The sequence below is a fragment of the Danio rerio genome, chromosome 4, assembly GCF_052040795.2.
Source record: "Danio rerio strain M-AB ecotype USA chromosome 4, GRCz13ab, whole genome shotgun sequence".
NCBI classification, from domain to species: domain Eukaryota; kingdom Metazoa; phylum Chordata; class Actinopteri; order Cypriniformes; family Danionidae; genus Danio; species Danio rerio.
In genome coordinates this window covers 57,680,001-57,698,249 of record NC_141024.2, presented here as the reverse complement: position 1 = coordinate 57,698,249, position 18,249 = coordinate 57,680,001, and the positions used below count along the sequence as shown (strand labels likewise).

At 44.4% G+C, this 18,249-nt stretch overlaps 3 non-coding genes across 3 annotated transcripts; 1 reads left to right on the top strand and 2 right to left on the bottom strand.

Annotated features, from left to right (window-relative positions):
* Positions 1–1,589: 1,589 nt before the first annotated feature.
* Positions 1,590–1,672, top strand: trnal-cag (transfer RNA leucine (anticodon CAG)). The gene has a single exon. It is a non-coding gene; the product is annotated as a tRNA-Leu (tRNA).
* A 1,253-nt stretch (positions 1,673–2,925) lies between these two features.
* trnav-aac (transfer RNA valine (anticodon AAC)) lies at positions 2,926–2,998 on the bottom strand. Its single transcript has one exon. It is a non-coding gene; the product is annotated as a tRNA-Val (tRNA).
* A 14,749-nt stretch (positions 2,999–17,747) lies between these two features.
* trnak-uuu (transfer RNA lysine (anticodon UUU)) lies at positions 17,748–17,820 on the bottom strand. Its single transcript has one exon. It is a non-coding gene; the product is annotated as a tRNA-Lys (tRNA).
* Positions 17,821–18,249: the final 429 nt, after the last annotated feature.

Below are 18,249 nucleotides of genomic sequence, written 5' to 3'. Positions count from 1 at the left end.
ATAAAAGCCAGAGGTTGTTTCCGCCCAGTTTCAAACTGGGGACCTTTCGCGTGTGAGGCGAACGTGATAACCACTACACTACGGAAACCTTCAGGCAAATCGAGCTGATAACCCTTTTTGATTGGGTGCCTGTCGACGATCATTGCTGGTGCGGCAGTGGATGCTATTATTTTCTCGCCAAAAGAAGAGCACTGTTTCTGCTCAGTTTCGAACCGAGGACCTTTCGCGTGTTAGGCGAACGTGATGACCACTACACTACAGAAACCCCACAAGTGCTTTCACCAGCCAAGTTAGGCCTGCAAGGATAAAACAAGGCGTACGCGTTGGTCAATCGAGCGGACAAAGCCAACTCAGCGTGACAAGCTCCCTGCAGGTATTAGGGCCAATTTACAATCCGGGCCCGACACAGCTGTACAGGTCCTTGCGAAATGTCCCCTTTCGTCACATTTGAAGCACCTGAATTCTGGGCGTTCCTTCATCACATTTTCTGAGCTCATGCATAGTCGACAGGTTTTTACCTGATTGGTGTGCATGACTCTAAAGTGCTGTGGCGCTTCCGCCGTCTCGATTTTGGTACTGTATGGTAAGGAGACCATCTCTTCCGGAAATCTGTTTTTTACAAACCTTGTTCCATCTTCTATGTTTGTGCCAGGATACAATCTTCTTTTAATTTTAGATATGGGGAAAACTGCCCATCTCTCTAGCTTGCTTAAAATTTCTTCATTTGCTAGGTAAACAGGCAGATGCTTGAACGAAACAACATAGTCTCTGTTTTGTAACCTTCGTACTTCAGATTTCACTCCTTTAATTGTCAATCCATTGTCTTAAAATTTCGGTGTCATCTTCAGTCTCCATTGTTACTTCATACTCCCTTTGTTTGTTTGGGTCTCACCGCCAGCATTCTTCCTTCTCCAATCAGCTCAGTGACTGCTTTGGTTATATCAAATCTTCTTGCATCTTTTACATTTTCTACTTCTACAGTTACTGTTGCTTCCTTTGTGCATACTCTTCTTTGTACCTCTTGCTTATCCTTACCTTTTTCACCTCTTCGTTGGCTGGGCTCTTCATTTTATTTATCTCTTTGTCTGTTGTCAAGTCCATTTTCTTTACCTCTTCGTCTATTATCCAGCCCATTTTCTTTATCCTTTCTTGCAAGTCCCTCCATTTCCATGTCGTTGCCGGGGAATCTGTCCATGATTAAAAATAAAACACACTACATAACCACCCTTCAGTCAGCAAAATGCTGCTGTTAGGTGGTTTTTAAAGACAAAAAGAAAACAAACAAACAAAAACACTCAAGGTCAAAAAACAAAAAGGTAGACAAACAAAATGGGGAGTGCCTTTCTCTCCTTACTGCTGCCAACTCACTTCCTGTTTGCTCTATAGCCCCCTCAGGGTGGTGTGGCCGTAAGCAATGACAGCTGTCAAGTGTTGGCTATTGAAACTAGGCGCAGCCCCAGGAGGCGAGCACAGATTAGCTGCCTGCAGCACCAATGAGTGAGAATAGACGGAGCTGGGCAAGCTGTGAAGCACCAGATTCCATGTACTGCGGTGTGGCTCCCAGGAGACAGCTCCTGCCAAGCTTGCATGTCAGGATGGCCGAGCGGTCTAAGGCGCTGCGTTCAGGTCGCAGTCTCCACTGGAGGCGTGGGTTCGAATCCCACTTCTGACAAACTGAGCCTGCGGCAGTGCGCTCAGGCTGAATTCTTTAACTCTCTGCCCCCATGTCCGAATGATACAGTAACACTGACAAAGTGCTGCATCACGCGGGCTTTTATGCAAGTGCACTGAAAGGGGATCAAAAGAATTGTCCTGGGATAGTGTTGCTTTTGAAGGTTTGCAGGGCATTTTTTTCGTCAAATCCTCGTACAACGTCAAGTCATGACATTTGACAGATCCATGCCCTTGTATCGTGGATCATCCAGTGAGCAGAGAGCCAATTGAGAATGTGCGTAAAAGCAAATCTGAATGTTTCCGCCCAGTTGCTAACAGGAGACCCTCCGCTTGTAAAGCCATCGTGATAACCACAGGAGCCTCCGGTTACGGTGAGACCACTGTCTTGTGGTGCCAGCGCAGAGAGACGGAAAGTCACTTTCCACAATGTTTTCATTCAATGTTCTACGCTGGTGGAATCACCTTCCCATTCCCAGTCGGATTACGGATACACTGGTGTCCTTCAAACGACAGCTAACACCCATCTCTTCAGAGTACACCCGAACCCCGGTGAATATCCCTCTCTCTAAAGAAAACGAAACTCCTACTCCAGCACTAAATTCTCTGAGCACAAACAAATTACTTGGAATAAATAGCCCTTTTTCGTATGCATTGCCTCGTCTTGTTGAATACCTCCACTATTGTATGTCGCTTTGGACAAAAGTGTCCGCTAATTGTATGCTTCCGCCCAGTTTCGAACAGGAGACCTTTAGCGTGTAATGCAAACATGATAAACACTACACTACGGAAACCAATAGGCCAGTGCTGCTTCAAGTATTTACAGTCTTTTTTTATAGAGCTGTCTTGTACGGTCTGCACCGTGGAGGGCCAGCAAACGCACTGGCCACCTGCTCATGCACAACACAAAGCTAAAAGAAATCAGATTCTACGCAAGTTTGCGACACCGCGAGGGGCGGTAAACACTGAGCTGAATTCAAACTTCTAGCCTCACACCGCTCTGCAGAAAGAATGTTTTCAGTGAACGTCAGTACTCAACAGAAGCCTGATTTGACAATTGTCATAAAAGCCAGATGTTGTTTCCGCCCAGTTTCGAACTGGGGACCTATCGCGTGTGAGGCGAACGTGATAACCACTACACTATGGAAACCTTCAGGCAAATCGAGCTGATAACCCTTTTTGATTGGGTGCCTGTCGACGATCATTGCTGGTGCAGCAGTGGATGCTATTATTTTCTCGCCAAAAGAAGAGCACTGTTTCTGCTCGGTTTCGAACCGAGGACCTTTCGCGTGTTAGGCGAACGTGATGACCACTACACTACAGAAACCCCACAAGTGCTTTCACCAGCGAAGTTAGGCCTGCAAGGAGAAAACAAGGCGTACGCGTTGGTCAATCGAGCGGACAAAGCCAACTCAGCGTGACAAGCTCCCTGCAGGTATTAGGGCCAATTTACAATCCGGGCCTGACACCGCTGTACAGGTCCTTGCGAAATGTCCCCTTTCGTCACATTTGAAGCACCTGAATTCTGGGCGTTCCTTCATTACATTTTCTGAGCTCATGCATAGTCGACAGGTTTTTACCTGATTGGTGTGCATGACTCTAAAGTGCTGTGGCGCTTCCGCCGACTCGATTTTGGTACTGTATGGTAAGGAGACCATCTCTTCCGGAAATCAGTTTTTTACAAACCTTGTTCCATCTTCTATGTTTGTGCCAGGATACAATCTTCTTTTAATTTTAGATATGGGGAAAACTGCCCATCTCTCTAGCTTGCTTAAAATTTCTTCATTTGCTAGGTAAACAGGCAGATGCTTGAACGAAACAACATAGTCTCTGTTTTGTAACCTCCGTACTTCAGATTTCACTCCTTTAATTGTCAATCCATTGTCTATTAAAATTTCGGTGTCATCTTCAGTCTCCATTGTTACTTCATACTCCCTTGGTTTGTTTGGGTCTCACCGCCAGCATTCTTCCTTCTCCAATCAGCTCCGTGACTGCTTTGGTTATATCAAATCTTCTTGCATCTTTTACATTTTCTACTTCTACAGTTACTGTTGCTTCCTTTGTGCATACTCTTCTTTGTACCTCTTGCTTATCCTTACCTTTCTCACCTCTTCGTTGGCCGGGCTCTTCATTTTATTTATCTCTTTGTCTGTTGTCAAGTCCATTTTCTTTACCTCTTCGTCTATTATCCAGCCCATTTTCTTTATCCTTTCTTGCAAGTCCCTCCATTTCCATGTCGTTGCCGGGGAATCTGTCCATGATTAAAAATAAAACACACTACATAACCACCCTTCAGTCATCAAAATGCTGCTGTTGAAGATTTCTATTCTCTCAGTGTGAAGTATTTTCTAAGTGTAAAGCAGTTAATTTTCTCTTCACAAAATGTATGTAGTGTTTGCAGCAAACATGCCAGCGTGTGTTAAAAATACAGTGATATGTCTGTGTAAGATGAGAGTGCCTGCACAGAAGCAACACTAGGAGAAGGCTGAGTGACTGATTGTGTAGAATAACTGAATATGTAAAGCACTGATTATATAGGTTAAATACTTCTATGAAGCTATATGTGTCAGAAGTTAGAATGAGTAACATATTATCAAGTGATTATGCTTTCATGACAATGTATGTAAACACTTAATCCTTTTGCATAAGTTGCATCTATACTTTGCTAACATAGACCTGTAACATCTCTGCTGACATGAACTAGTGGGCTGAGAGCCAAGAATAGCAGGACTCCTTAGACTAGAAACCTATTCAAAAATGGTCAAGAGTTAAAAAGAGACTTAGGGGTGTGTCAAATAATCCTGTATAAAAATTGTAACAAACACAGATACTTCAGAAGGTGCAGGAGAGACTTCAGAAGGAGCAGGAGAGACTTTGGAAGGTGTCCAGGAGAGACTTCAGAATGCTCTGGGGTCTGCTCTGCTCTTTCTCGGCTTTATTATGGAGAATAAAGTCTATTTTCTGATATTCAAAACCTCTGGTCTGATAATTTCTAATTGATAAGTCAAAATTTACGACAAATGGCGCCCAACGTGGGGCTGGAAGGAGACAAACGGGTGACACTGGACATGCTGGGGCTTGGAGGAAAAACACAAATATGTGGCCACGATAAAAAACGGTAAGCAATTTTAAGCTTATACGTTTGTTTTTTTTCTACCAAGGACCTGCTTGTAACGGTAAAAAGTCACTTGAACTGTTTCTCCAGCTATAACGAACTACAAGTAAAACTAAAAAGTAAAGATATGAAAGGAAAACAAAGGGGTTTTGAATACCAGAAGAAAATAACAATTTGCATGCAAATGATCTGTGTTTCCTAAGAGGGCCTTGACGGATAGGATAAACGTTAACTAGTAACTGTTACTCATGTTTGGGAAATTTTTTAATATTATGAAGAATATGCATAGAGCATTTTTAAGTTAAGAGGAAGCAGATTAATAAAGTAGAGAGAAGCGCGCAAAGACCTCGGAGTACCCGTTCTGTTTTAATAATAATAAATATTATTATTCAGGAGGCTGGGGGAAAAAAGGCACAAATCCTGTGAAATGCTATTTTTACTGAAGGACAGTAAAGACGGGAGCAGAAGTAACAGGTCACTCAAGAGGAGTGTAGTGGAGAATTCTGTGGTTACAGCTCTAAGGTTAGAGGCTGTTCGGACAGGTCACTCAAGAGGAGTGAGGTGTATTTATGTAATTGTAAGTATTTGTGTATTTGTCTGTGTTGCTGGGGTGCTTAGAAGCTATCACCTTTGATCTAGAGAGACTAGAATAGAGGTGAGGTTCAGGTTACACAGTGTAAGAGATAGGTTAGAATGAGTGAGAAGTATGATTGTGTTTAGAAGTATGGTTGCAATAAGAGTGAGTTTAAAAGAATTATCGTTTTATATTATAATATAAAAGAAGGACTGCATATGTTGTGTGATTTAAGAACAATAAGATAGAGAGTGATGCAGTTTAGGGAAGATATTGTGATACAGAGGAGGATTAAGCCTCATAAAATTAATTGAGATCATATTGCATTTGAAAGACACAGACTAAAAACAAGAATATACTAGTTAAACATTTTTCTGAATAATCTCTGTGTGTTTGAAGTGTTTTTAAATATGAACTAGGCAGAGAGGTGACTGAAATTCCTGACATGCCGACAGTCTGGAAGAAGGTCTGCTTCAGGAGTGGTAAGAATCTGTCTATTTTAAGAACAAAAGTTTCACAGGACAGATAGAAGCTAAAGAGTAAAGATATATTATAAGGTATTAAATAAATAGAAATATTATAAAGTAATGTAATAAGATAAATAAAATAACAAAAATATTAATGATAGAATAAGATTAAAAAATAAAAAGTGTTATTAAAAATGCAACTGAAAGCTATACTAATAAATATTAAGAAATAAAAAATTGAAGCATGGAAATATCTACATATGGAGATTAATATTTATATTGATCAGGAAATAAATTTACTAAATCAGTATGAATAAAAATAGATAAGTTAATGATTTGAGTAAATAAAGAATTAGAAGAGAAAACTTTAATGAATATGGATTTATTGAAGAGTTAATGATCAAATGTTTAAGGAAAATAAGTCCAAAGGAAAATGAATTAGGAAAAGCTAAGAGATAAAAATGTTAACTTTTGAAAAGGAAAAGAAGCATAGGAAAATGTAGAAAAAAGAAGTCCAAACATTGTTTAATAGAATAAAGAGATGATATTTAAAAAAAATATATATTAAAGCGATAAAATAAAAATTAGAAAAAAAAAACAGTAACATTTTGAAGAAAACAAGATTTGGCTTTAAAAGATAAAATTATGTTTAAGTGCAATAAAAAATTGTTGTGGAGTAAGTTGACTGTTGTCATCTGTTTTAAAGCTACAGGCTGTCATCTGAGCCAACAGCTATTTGTAGTAAAAGCAGTGAGTCAGATGTAAAGCAACGACACTGAGGAGAAATGAAAGAACATCATAGTGAGTTCAAAAATTATATAGTTAATAATTTATGTACCTAAAAATTAATTTAAAATTAAAAATTGCATTTCAGATAGGAAAAATGCTTAAAGTAAACAAACATGTAGAGTTAACATAGTACTATGAACTCTAAGCTATTGCAGTAAGGATTTTGAACAGTTATATCAGATGTAAGCACCATGTAGTGCTGGTGAATTAAAAACAGAAATGTTAGAGAAATTAAAATAATGTAAGAGGTAATGTAACTAGTGAGGAAGCACTGGAATAAATTAGGAAAAATAAGTGAAGCACAATCTGAAGCCAAAGAAATTAATTATAAGAACATTTAACAAATAGAAAATTAAGCATATTTACATTTGATAAAAATGATTGAGAATTAGAAAAAATAAGTTGTTAAACAGCAAATAAAAATAGATAAATAAATTAATTAATTAATAAAAGAAATGGATAAAAGGAGTCTTTATTTGATGAAGGAAAAAATGGGAAAAAAAAGAGTCATAAGCTAAATTCTATATATATATTAATTAAGAGGACATAGGGATGAACTTTGGGGGACTGTAGTCTCGTACCTACCAGACATCTCTGAGTACACTGGCAAATGGAAAGGTGTGTGAAAAAACACAAAGAGCAAAATGGCTGTGGACACTTGTGACATGAACTTTTTGCCCAAGATTTACTGAGGACTGAAAAAGCTACATTTGTTCAGAGACATTCAAAAGAGACACTAACAAGAGACTGATGAACTGTTCAAAGAGAAAAAACGCTCCACCAGAACTTTACATCAGCTGAGTCAAAGAAAGAAGCCAGCCCAAAGAGAGAGGGGGAAACACTGTGCCCTGATATGAAGGAATTTCAGGACACCACAGAAAAGACTAGCACCATCTGTGAACTAGTTGTCTTAGGTTGCGAGGGGGGATAGTCTGACAGTCCATCTCAAAGTAGCTTCTATAGTCCAAATTCAGTTAAAGCATTACAGAAGGAAATTAAGAACAAAAGTGTAGCTACCCATTCTTGTATCAAATCAGACTCCTGTCAATTTGAGAGAAATTATTATCATGCAAATTTTTAAGTAAGAAAAAGTGTTATAAGGTAATTTCAAGGTGAAAACTTTAAATGATGAAATTATATATTATGATGAATGGTAAATAATTTGAGTTTAAGTTTCAGTAGGCTTAATAAAAGTTCCTTAAACATAGAATGATAAATTACAATGCAGGGTGGTAACTAAAGAAAAAGAAAAAGCTTTTGATAAGGCAATAAATAATTTGGAGAATAAATAAGAATATAACTAAGTATTTAAATTAAAATTAAGTAAAGTATCTTAACATAATCTTATTGTGAATGGCCTAAATCAAGATTGGATATTGAAAACTGGAAAGAGATTCAAATTTAGAAAAATGATTTACATTTAAAGGGAAGATTGAAATAACAATTGAAATAAATTCATAAGATATGGTAAGGTCAAAAAGTAACAGTTCTAAATTACTTTAAAACAAATTGAAGGAGAAAAGTGTTTAAGAAAAAGATATTGTTTCACATGAAAACATATGTGAAGAATAATTAGAAAAAAATATTAAGGAATAATAATTAAAACAGAGCAAAGAGAAATTTACAAAGCATACAGTAAGTTTTAGTCAGCTGATAAAAAAGTGCATCAAATTGTATAAACAACTAGTTTAATGGGAATGCCTTAGGAAATAATTATGAGCCAAAAGAAAATAACTCAAAGACAAAAAAGGAATTAATATATAGATCAGAAAATAAATTAGCAAAGAAAGAAGTGTCAAATTCCAACTAAATGATTGTCATTACAGGACTGAGATGCAGATAAAATCAGCCAGCACAGTGAGGGTTTAAATGGATTAGATGCAGATCTGTCCAGAAAGAAAACCACTAAATGCTGAAATAGGTATAAAACTCTATTGAAAAGTGTAAAAATATAAGAGCACTAATAGAAACATCTAGATACTGTAATATGCAATCTGTCCTAGACATTTATTTTTAAATTGAAATTTAAAGTAGTAATAAATGTATAAATGACTAATAATTTTTGATGGAATTTAAAGACAATAATTACATATGAAGACAAAACAAGAGTTAGGTTATGATTTAAGAGTAATCTATAGGAGAAGATTTTCCAGCTAAAGTTAATATTGTATGTAAATATATGTTCTTTTGGATGATAAATATTTTAAGTGGTTTGATTTCTATTGAGTTAATTTTAGGTAACTACCAGAGGAGGGTAGAAACTTGTTTGTACTTATGTAGGCTGATGACTAGCAAATACTGTTTACACCAGAATGCATAAAGGGTTATAATAAGGGAGAAGATCTTAGGATAGACACTGTCGCAATATGTGGATGATTGAATTGTCTACAGCTTCACAAAGATCTAGTTCAATTAAAAGACTTGACTGGAGACCATTGCTCCAAACAGTGAGATATGATGACTGTTTTTAGTGCTGAATGGATAGAGATTTATTCTGTAAACAAGCACAGTTGAGAAACTATAATGAGTAGATGATTAGAGGTAGCATCAGGAGCAGATTATGAAGCAGGGATAGTTAATACATCTGTGACAAGAGAAGTTCTTCCTAAATTTCTAAATGCCTTCAGAAATAAGTTCATAAAGGGTTTGAATTCATAAAGTATTCATGAAGTTAATAAGTGATCAATAAATAAAAACATCTAAAGGAGTATGAAAAATTTGTGAATAAAGCAAAAGAGAGAATAATTGTATTATGCTCAATTACCAGAATTGGCTGAAAGAGATGAAGATGATCCATCAAGACCAACGCTCAATGAAATATGTGAAAATAATAAACTTAATGGGATTAATTTGCTAACAAGTGCATTGGTGAATGATGGCATGGAAACTAACAGAAACAGACATCTAACACTGCAACGCATGAACTGCTATTGGGTCGACCCTTGAAAGAAACCTTGCAAGAAACCGCATGACCCTTGCAAGAAACCACATGAAACTTTGCATAAAACCTTGCATATAATTTCACCTATAACCTTGCACATAACCTCTTGGAATGGTTTGCAAAGATGTCGAATGCAGTAGGGACTTTAATAAAGAAACAAATAATTGCCATGTGCATAGCGATATCTGTGCAGGAAACCAGAAAGGAGCCATGTGAGAGAGCAGTGATACAAGGTCCAACTGGTCTAGGTGATTGAGTCTATCTGAGGATGCTCTGGTGAGCTCAGGAGGAAAGGACCATATCTGGATGAGGGCAAATCCAACAGCTGCCAAAGTGGATGCCATTGATGGGGTACCAATGCCCCAAGGGAGCGAAAGGAAACATCTCCAGCAAGGGAAAGCTGACCGGAAACAGAGGAGCCTGAATTTTCCAAAGCTCTAAACTACGAAGTTCAACTTGTGGAAGGAGAAGTTTATCAGAACAAAGTAAAGAGTGATTCTGATAATATGCCTGAGTACCACATACAGCAGTGCCACAAGTCAAGGGATGATGAATGCACAACTACAGATTTCAGAACTCAGACTCTCAACCACACATCTCCATTAACATCTTTTTAAAGTCAAGTGAAGATGCTGATAGCTTAGAAGAAGAGAAACAAGGATGACCAAAGATCAAGATCAACATTTGATGCTTTTTATGTTTGCATATTGAATTTGTTTGCATATTGCTTTTATGGTACCAATATATAATATCACTTCAGTATATTCTACATGAGTGTGAAAACCAGCAGCTAGGACTGAACCAACTGAATACTTATGCTTAAAACATTGTTGTCTTTGATGTGTTAAGAGAAAAACAGAGTACAGTCTTTTACTTCCTTCAAATCAAAAGAGAGGGGAGATGTTTGGCTGGACTTCTGTCAAAGTACAGTGGCATAATCTAGTCAATTAATAACGTTCGAGGTTACTAAAGTAACCCTTCGTTCCCCGAGGAGGGGAACGGAAGCACTATAAGTGGATTTGATTGTAAAATCCACGCATTGGGAGGTTCGGTTCAGAAGCTACTAGTCTTAAAGAGTATTGAACGGGCCAATTAAGAATGAATTGGCAGCGCAAGCCTGCGCAGGTGAGCGGCATAAGCAATCAACTGAGTATATAAGCTCACCTGGCGCCAGCAGACGCTATCCTTTTTAAGCTGAAGAGACTTTGAACAGCTAAGGGACAGTCATTATGGCGACGGAGTATAGTGCTTCCGTTCCCCTCCTCGGGGAACGAAGGGTTACTTTAGTAACCTCGAACGTTCCCCTTCGGGGGGAACTTCAGCACTATTAGTGGATTTGATTGTAAAATCCACGCATTGGGAGCCCATTGAAAGCGCCATAATGACTGCACCTTACCAACACCCCGATGAGGAGATAATCAAGCAAGCGTGACGCACCCACATCATGGGGGGCGCGGTCCTCCAACGTGTCCCTGGCCCTAATTTATCCTACTTCAACAGAAGTTTTACGGATTTATATATATTTTTTGGGAAGTCGTGAGCATCTAGATAATTCTAGGAAAATACGACAGTACGTTGGGAAGCGTGCAATCCCGATAGGGAGGACGCTGCGGAGGCCATCCGTTACCCAAGGGGGGATAGATGGCAGAATTTACATATGGACTAGCCCTAAAAAGGGGGAGTACGCATAGCAAAAGAGTGGTTAGCGGGGAGGGAAGACACGGGTCCGCCCAGGGGGGGGACTTAACCGTGGCGGAATAAGCATATGGGATCGCCTAGTGGGGATCACGCATAGCAGGCACCTTTACCCAAAACGCGGGCTGACCAGCGGGCAGACCTACAACGTAGTGGGCCAGCAAGTGACTCCTCCGCTGAGTCAGTGCTGGGGGCCACGGAGGAATCTGCAGGGCTCACCTGACGGGGAACTTTACTGACAGATAAAAAGGCGCACGTATCTCCGTGTTAGGGAAAATGGCGCAGCAAGCGTGTTTCAACACCCTACCGAATTGTTTCCTCAATCACCAAGGGTTACCTAATACCCTTGAGGAAACCGGCTCCACTCGCAGATTGTAAAACCTTGCAAATGTGTTGGGTGTCACCCAGCCCGCAGCTCTACAGATGTCTGTTAGAGGGGCGCCGCGTGCGCGCGCTCGAGAGGATGCGAAGCTCCGAGTGGAGTGCGCACGCGCTCTCGGGGGACGCGGCTCATCTCGGCTCTGATAGTGAAAGAAAGGCATCCACAATCTAGTGGGAACTTATTTCGGTACGGCACTTCCCTGCTGCCGACCGCTATAACAGACGAAGAGCTGCTCAGATGATCTAAACTCTGAGTGCGGTCCGGATAATACGCAAAACGCGAACTGGACAATAAGAAGGGCTGGGTCTGCCTCCTCCGAGGGCAGCGCTTGCAGGCTCACTACCTCGTATTAAAACGGAGTGGTAGGAACCTTGGGCACATATCGCGGGCGGGGTCTCAGGACGTGAGAGAAGCCAGCCCAATTACAGGCACGAGTCACTGACCGAAAAATGCCTCCGGGTCCCCGACCCTCTAATCGATATCAACGCGACCAGCAGAGCTGTCTTCAGGGACAGAAGATACTGAGTCGAGGATCGAAGGGATCTGACGCGGCTTGTGTAGCGAGGGCGAGATCCTAAGAGGGCATGAGAGGGGGCGGGGTGGATTAATTCGCTTAACGCCCCTGAGGAACCGGATGATGAGGTTATGCGTTCCCACGGTGCTGCCAGCCACCGTGTCATGAGAGCGGAGATGGCAGCCACGTAACCTTAAGTGTGGAGGGCGACAGCCTGCTCTCCAACTTCTCTCGGCGTAAAGATAGCACAACGCTGATCTGGCAAATTACGGGGGTCTTCTCAGCGAGAGACACACCATTCAGTGAATAGACTTCACGTCAGGGCATAGGCGCGCTCGGGGAGGGGGCTCTAGCCCGAGTGACGGTATTAGCCACCGCAATCGGAGGTTACCTAATTCTTCCTCGCGTCTAAAAATCTCTTCAAAGATCGGCGAGGGTGCCAGGTGGTGCCCTGTCCCTGAGAGAGTAGGTGCTCTCTCGAAGGGACTGCCAGGGGAGGGCTATCGCGAGGGAGAGCTCTGACATCCAGGTCCGGTTGAGCCAGAGAGGCGCAACCAGCAACCTGTTCCTCGTCCTCCCTGAGCTTGCACAGTAACTGCGCGAGCAGGCTCACTGGGGGAAACGTGTATTTGCGCGTGCCCCGAGGCCAGCTGTAAGCCAGTGCATCCGTGCCGAGAGCACTCGGTCAGGGAAAGAACAACTGGCAATGAGCGATCTCGGGGGAAGCAACAGATCGATCTGGGCTTCCCCGAATCGCGCCCATATCAGCTGAACAGACTCGGGGTGGAGTCTCCATTCTCCAGGACGCAAGGCTGCCGTGAGAGCGCATCGGCTGCACGGTTGAGCTTGCCTGAATATGAATGGCGTGCAGCGATTTCAGCCGCGGATGACTCCAGAGGAGCAGACGGCGGGCGAGCTGAGACATGCGGCGAGAGCGCATACCCCCTATACGGCTGATATACGCCACCGCCGCCGTACTGTCCGTCCTGACCAGCACGTGTTGCCGCTCCAGCACCGGAAAAAAACGGTGGAGAGCGAGGAACACTGCCAACAGCTCCAGGCGATATGCCAATGCAACTGGGTACCTTTCCACAGGTCCGCAGCCGCATGCCCGCAACGCACAGCCCCCCAGCCCGTGTTGGAAGTGTCTGCTGAAACGACAACAAGACTGGACGCCTGTTCTAGAGACACCCAGGCCTGTAGGAACGAGGGGTCGCTCCAAGGGCTGAGGGCGCGGCGACACAGCGCAGTAACAGAGACTCGGTGTGCGCGCGCGTGCCATGCGCGTCTGGGGACTCGATCGTGAAGCCAGTGCTGAAGTGGTCTCATATAGAATAATCCGAGCGGCATGAAGCGGCTGCGGATGCCATATGCCCCAGGAGCCTCTGAAATAGTTTCAGTGGGACCACTATTTTACTGTCGAGCTCTCTCAGACAGTACAGCATCAGCTGAGCGCGCTCTCCGGAGAGGCGCGCTGCCATGGTGACCGAGTCCAGCTCCAGCCCGAGAGAAGAGATCCTCTGCACGGGGGCGAGTTTGCTCTTTTCTCGGTTGACCTGAAACCCCCACAGGTGGAAGTGCCAGAGCACTTTGTCTCTGTGCATAATCAACTGCTCTGAGAGAGGGCAAAAATCAGCCAGTCGTAAGAAATTGAGTATGCAGATGCCCGCGAGCCGAAGGGGCGCTGAGGCACCCCCGCGGGCTTGGTGAGGACCCGCGGAGACAGAGAGAGCCCGAAGGGGAGGGCTTTGTATTGCCAAGCTCGACCTTCAAACGCAAACCGCAGAAACTGTCGGTAGCGAGGAAGAGTGGAGACATGGAAATACGCGTCCATCAGGTCTAATGCTGCAGACCAACCCAGAGGACGAACGCACCGGAGGATGCGCTTCTGCGTGAGCATTCTGAACGTCAGCTTGTGCAGGCAGCGGTTCAAAACGCGCAGATCTAGGATTGGCCGTGACCCACCGCTCTTTTTGGGCACGATAAAGTGTGGGCTGTAAAACCCGCTCTCCATCTCGGCTGGAGGGAGCGGCTCGATTGCATCCTTCGCCAGGAGGACAGCAATCTCCTCTCGCAAGACAGGGGCGGACAGGGGGCTGACCCTGGTGAATACACACCCGTGACTTGGGGGGCCGTTTCGCGAACTGAATCGCATAGCCGAGTCTGATTGTGCGTATGAGCCACCGCGAAGAGCTGGCCCGCGGTAACCAGGCAGGCAGAGCTCTCGCTAATGGACTCATCGCTACAATCGCTGACGTACCAGCAGTGGGGCAGCGCGGAGTGGGTGTGCTGATCCGGGAAGCTCGCGGGTCCCACGGAAAAGCTGGAGGTGAGATATTTGCTCTCACTCCAAACCCGAGCTCCGGAGGGGAGGCTCGAGGGGTGGGAGAAAGGAGACCGTCCTCCCAGCGCTCGTGAGCCACTGGCGAAACGCACCGAATCTGCAAGCTAGAAAGCATAGCGTCCCAGACTGGCAGATTTCGGGCTGTCACATCTGGGGAAGTGAAAAGTGCCCTTTCATAATGTTTTCATGGCAGTAAAAAGTGCCGTTGGAAATGGGGCCCCGCCCTCCAGCGGGGAAAGAGCAAGTTCCCTCTTCTCCAGATGGCCTGTCCCAGGGGCGCTTCGCGGTCCGTTGCCGGACTTAGCGGCGTTCTGCCTGCTTCCGAGGTGCCCGACGCGCTCGCTTCGCCGGAGGCGTGTGCGGGGGCGGAGCAGCTCTCGTAGGCGGGCGCCTTCGGCGAGGAGCAGGTATGAATGGCACGGCGGGCGGAGCGGGCTACGGACCGCCAATAAGACATCACCCACCAACTGCTCTCTCACCGCCTTGAATTCCTGGGTGAATTCACAGACAGTGTCGCCGAACCTGGCTGGGGATATGGGGAAGTCAAGAAAGCGGACTTTGTCGACTTTGCGCATATCAGCCAGGGGTGGCGCTCCTGGACCACTAATGTGGACATCGTCCTCCCCAACGCACACGCAGCGGACTCAGTAGTCCGAAGAGCTAAGTCGGCGGCGGTGCGAAGCTCGTAAGCCTGGGTTGGACCCACCCTCGTGCAGCTCGGCCAGCGCCTGCGCTTGGTAGCGCTGGTAGGTGGCTATCGCATGCAAGGCGGAAGCAGCCTGGCCCGCAGCTATGTAAGCTCTAGCTCCGAGGGAGGTAGATAACTTACAGGCTTTGGATGGGAGACGAGGCGGACCCCGCCAAGAAGAGGCGCCGCGCGGATTTACCGCCATCGCGCACTCAACCTGAGGAATCGCCACATACCCCCTGGCTGTTTCACCGTCAAGAGTGGTTAGGGTGGAGGAACACGCAGCACGAGCAGAAAAAAGTGCTTTACAAGACCGCGTGAGCCTACTGTGCACCTCCGGGAAGAAGGGAACGCCCCTCTAGTCGGTCCGGCCGCGGAGCTGGGGGATAAACCATCTCCAACCCACGGCCGAAGCAGCCCGGGAAAGCACGGCTAACATGTCCGTTTCAGGATCCGTAGTGACAGCGCTCACCAGCCCGAAGGGGGCGAGCGGGTCTGGATCATCATCGGACAATGAAAGCCCACCCTCCGATGCCGCGGTGGACATCTGGTCTCCGGTGTCATCGGGCGTAAGGGCTACCATCTGTTAGACGGATCGCTTCCCCCGCCCGAAGCTTGGATGGAGCGCTTAGAGGAGCGGGAGGTCCGCGGGCCCGTGGGCGACGGATTATCTCTCGCTGAAACCCTCAGATCTGCCCGAGTGCCCGCTGCAGAGCAGGGGACAACTGGGGTGGTTCGCCCTTTTGCAAAGGCTAACCGCGATCTTGCGCAACAGTCATGGCATCGCAATGACGACATGAACTGCCCGCGAGCAGCGCATTAACATGCTGGACCCCCAGACATGTAACGCAGTGCCCGCGCCCATCATCCGAGGACAGGAAACCACCGCATCCAGAAACGCACAGTCGGAGCGCCGTCCTGATAACTGTGTTGCTCTTTCTGTGAAGTTTGCAACTTTATACGCACCGCTCTGGAGGACCGGACCCAAAGAACGCCAGGCAAGGGAGAAACCCAGCTCGACCGTCTGCCACTGCGTGTACACACTCTGGACCGGGAGAATGCTCTCGTTCGCTCAGAATCGCTGGTCACAGCAGGAGGAACCCTCATCGACTCGATCAGAAAGTCTCTGAAGCGAAAAGGATAGCGTCTGCTGGCGCCAGGTGAGCTTATATACTCAGTTGATTGCTTATGCCGCTCACCTGCGCAGGCTTGCGCTGCCAATTCATTCTTAATTGGCCCGTTCAATACTCTTTCAGACGAGTAGCTTCTGAACCGAACCTCCCAATGCGTGGATTTTACAATCAAATCCACTTATAGTGCTGAAGTTCCCCCCGAAGGGGAACAGCTATGTGGCTTATATCAGTCACTAGATAGAGGTAATTAAGAGAACTGGATTATGAAATTGCACTTTGGGTTAAAAGACAATAATATTAAGACTAAAGTCTTAAGAGGAGGGATTGAAGAAGATTTCTATTCTCTCAGTGTGTAGTATTTTCTAAGTGTAAAGCAGTTAATTTTCTCTTCTCAAAATGTATGTAGTGTTTGCAGCAAACATGCCAGCATGTGTTAAAAATACTGTGTAATATGAGTATGCCTGCACAGAAGCAACACTAGGAGAAGGCTATTACTGAATGGCTGATTGTGTAGAATAACTGAATATGAAAAGCACTGATTATATTTGTTAAATACTTGTATGAAGCTATATGTGGCAGAAGTTAGAATGAGTAACATATTATCAAGTTATTATCCTATCATAACAATGTATGTAAACCCTTAGTTCCTTTGCATAAGTTGTATCTATACTTTGCTGACATAGACCTGTAACATCTCTGTTGACATGAGCTGGTGGGCTGAGAGCCAAGAATAGCAGGACCCCTTAGACTAGAAAACCTATTCAAAAATGGTCAAGAGTTAAAAAGAGACACAAAGGGGTGTGTCATAATTACCTGTATAAAGATTATGGAGAACACAGATAATTTAGAAGGTGTCCCGGAGAGACTTCAGAATGCTCTGGGGTCTGCTCTGCTCTTTCTCGGCTTTATTATGGAGAATAAAGTCTATTTTCTGATATTCAAAACCTCCGGTCTGATAATTTCTAATTGATGAAAAGTCGAATTCACGACATGACCCCGTTCAACCCGGGGATGCAGCGGCCACAACGCAAAGTTCTAACCACTATACGATCACGGCAAGCTACGAGACAGCCGTTGTGACCCTTGTGTGGAATGTTCCTCCCTGTGATAAGCCCCTTCCTCTTCAGTGAGAACACTCTGTTGTTTTTCTCCTCCTACCAGAACAACACTTTTTCCAAGAAACAATGGAAATGCAAACAATTGATGACTGCTGCAATTTTAAAAACGTGGAGGACGTAGTCGGCAGGATTCGAACCTGCGCGGGGAGACCCCAAAGGATTTCTAGTCCATCGCCTTAACCGCTTGGCCACGACTACAAGACTGCCTGTACTGCCATTTCTTTATAGCTAGTACACATATTGTGCATCCAGATGAAACTTTCTTCAAGCGATAGCTCTACAGCAAAAGCTGTGGCTCCACAAAATGAGCGTCACACACCCAAACAGGGACTTGAACCCTGGACCCTCAGATTAAAAGTCTGATGCTCTACCGACTGAGCTATCCGGGTTCCACAACAGTATTATACAAGTAGGCAAGGTTTGGGTTGTGGTCGGCGCAGACCTTTACAGTACACTAAAGTTTACCGTGAGATGGGGTTTTAAGCTTATGGTTGGTGTGGAGGTTGCTAAAACACGACAGGTTACTTTGAGGTTGGGTTTATGGTTTTTGTAGGTGTAGACATCAGTACAACACAATAGTTTGGACTTCATATCATGTAGGAGACATTAAATAGATCAATGATAACTGCAGAATGTCTTTTTGCTGTTGTGGCAATGAATGGACACTCAACAATTGAAAAGATTCCTTCCATGCCTTAGAAGCGTGACTTGATCAGTACTTATCTACACAGCATGCTGGCATCAAAGATCCTATTTCTCTTATATCATATCCCTAGTCTTCCACACTTTAGGAAACGTAAACATTCAGGACGTGCCAT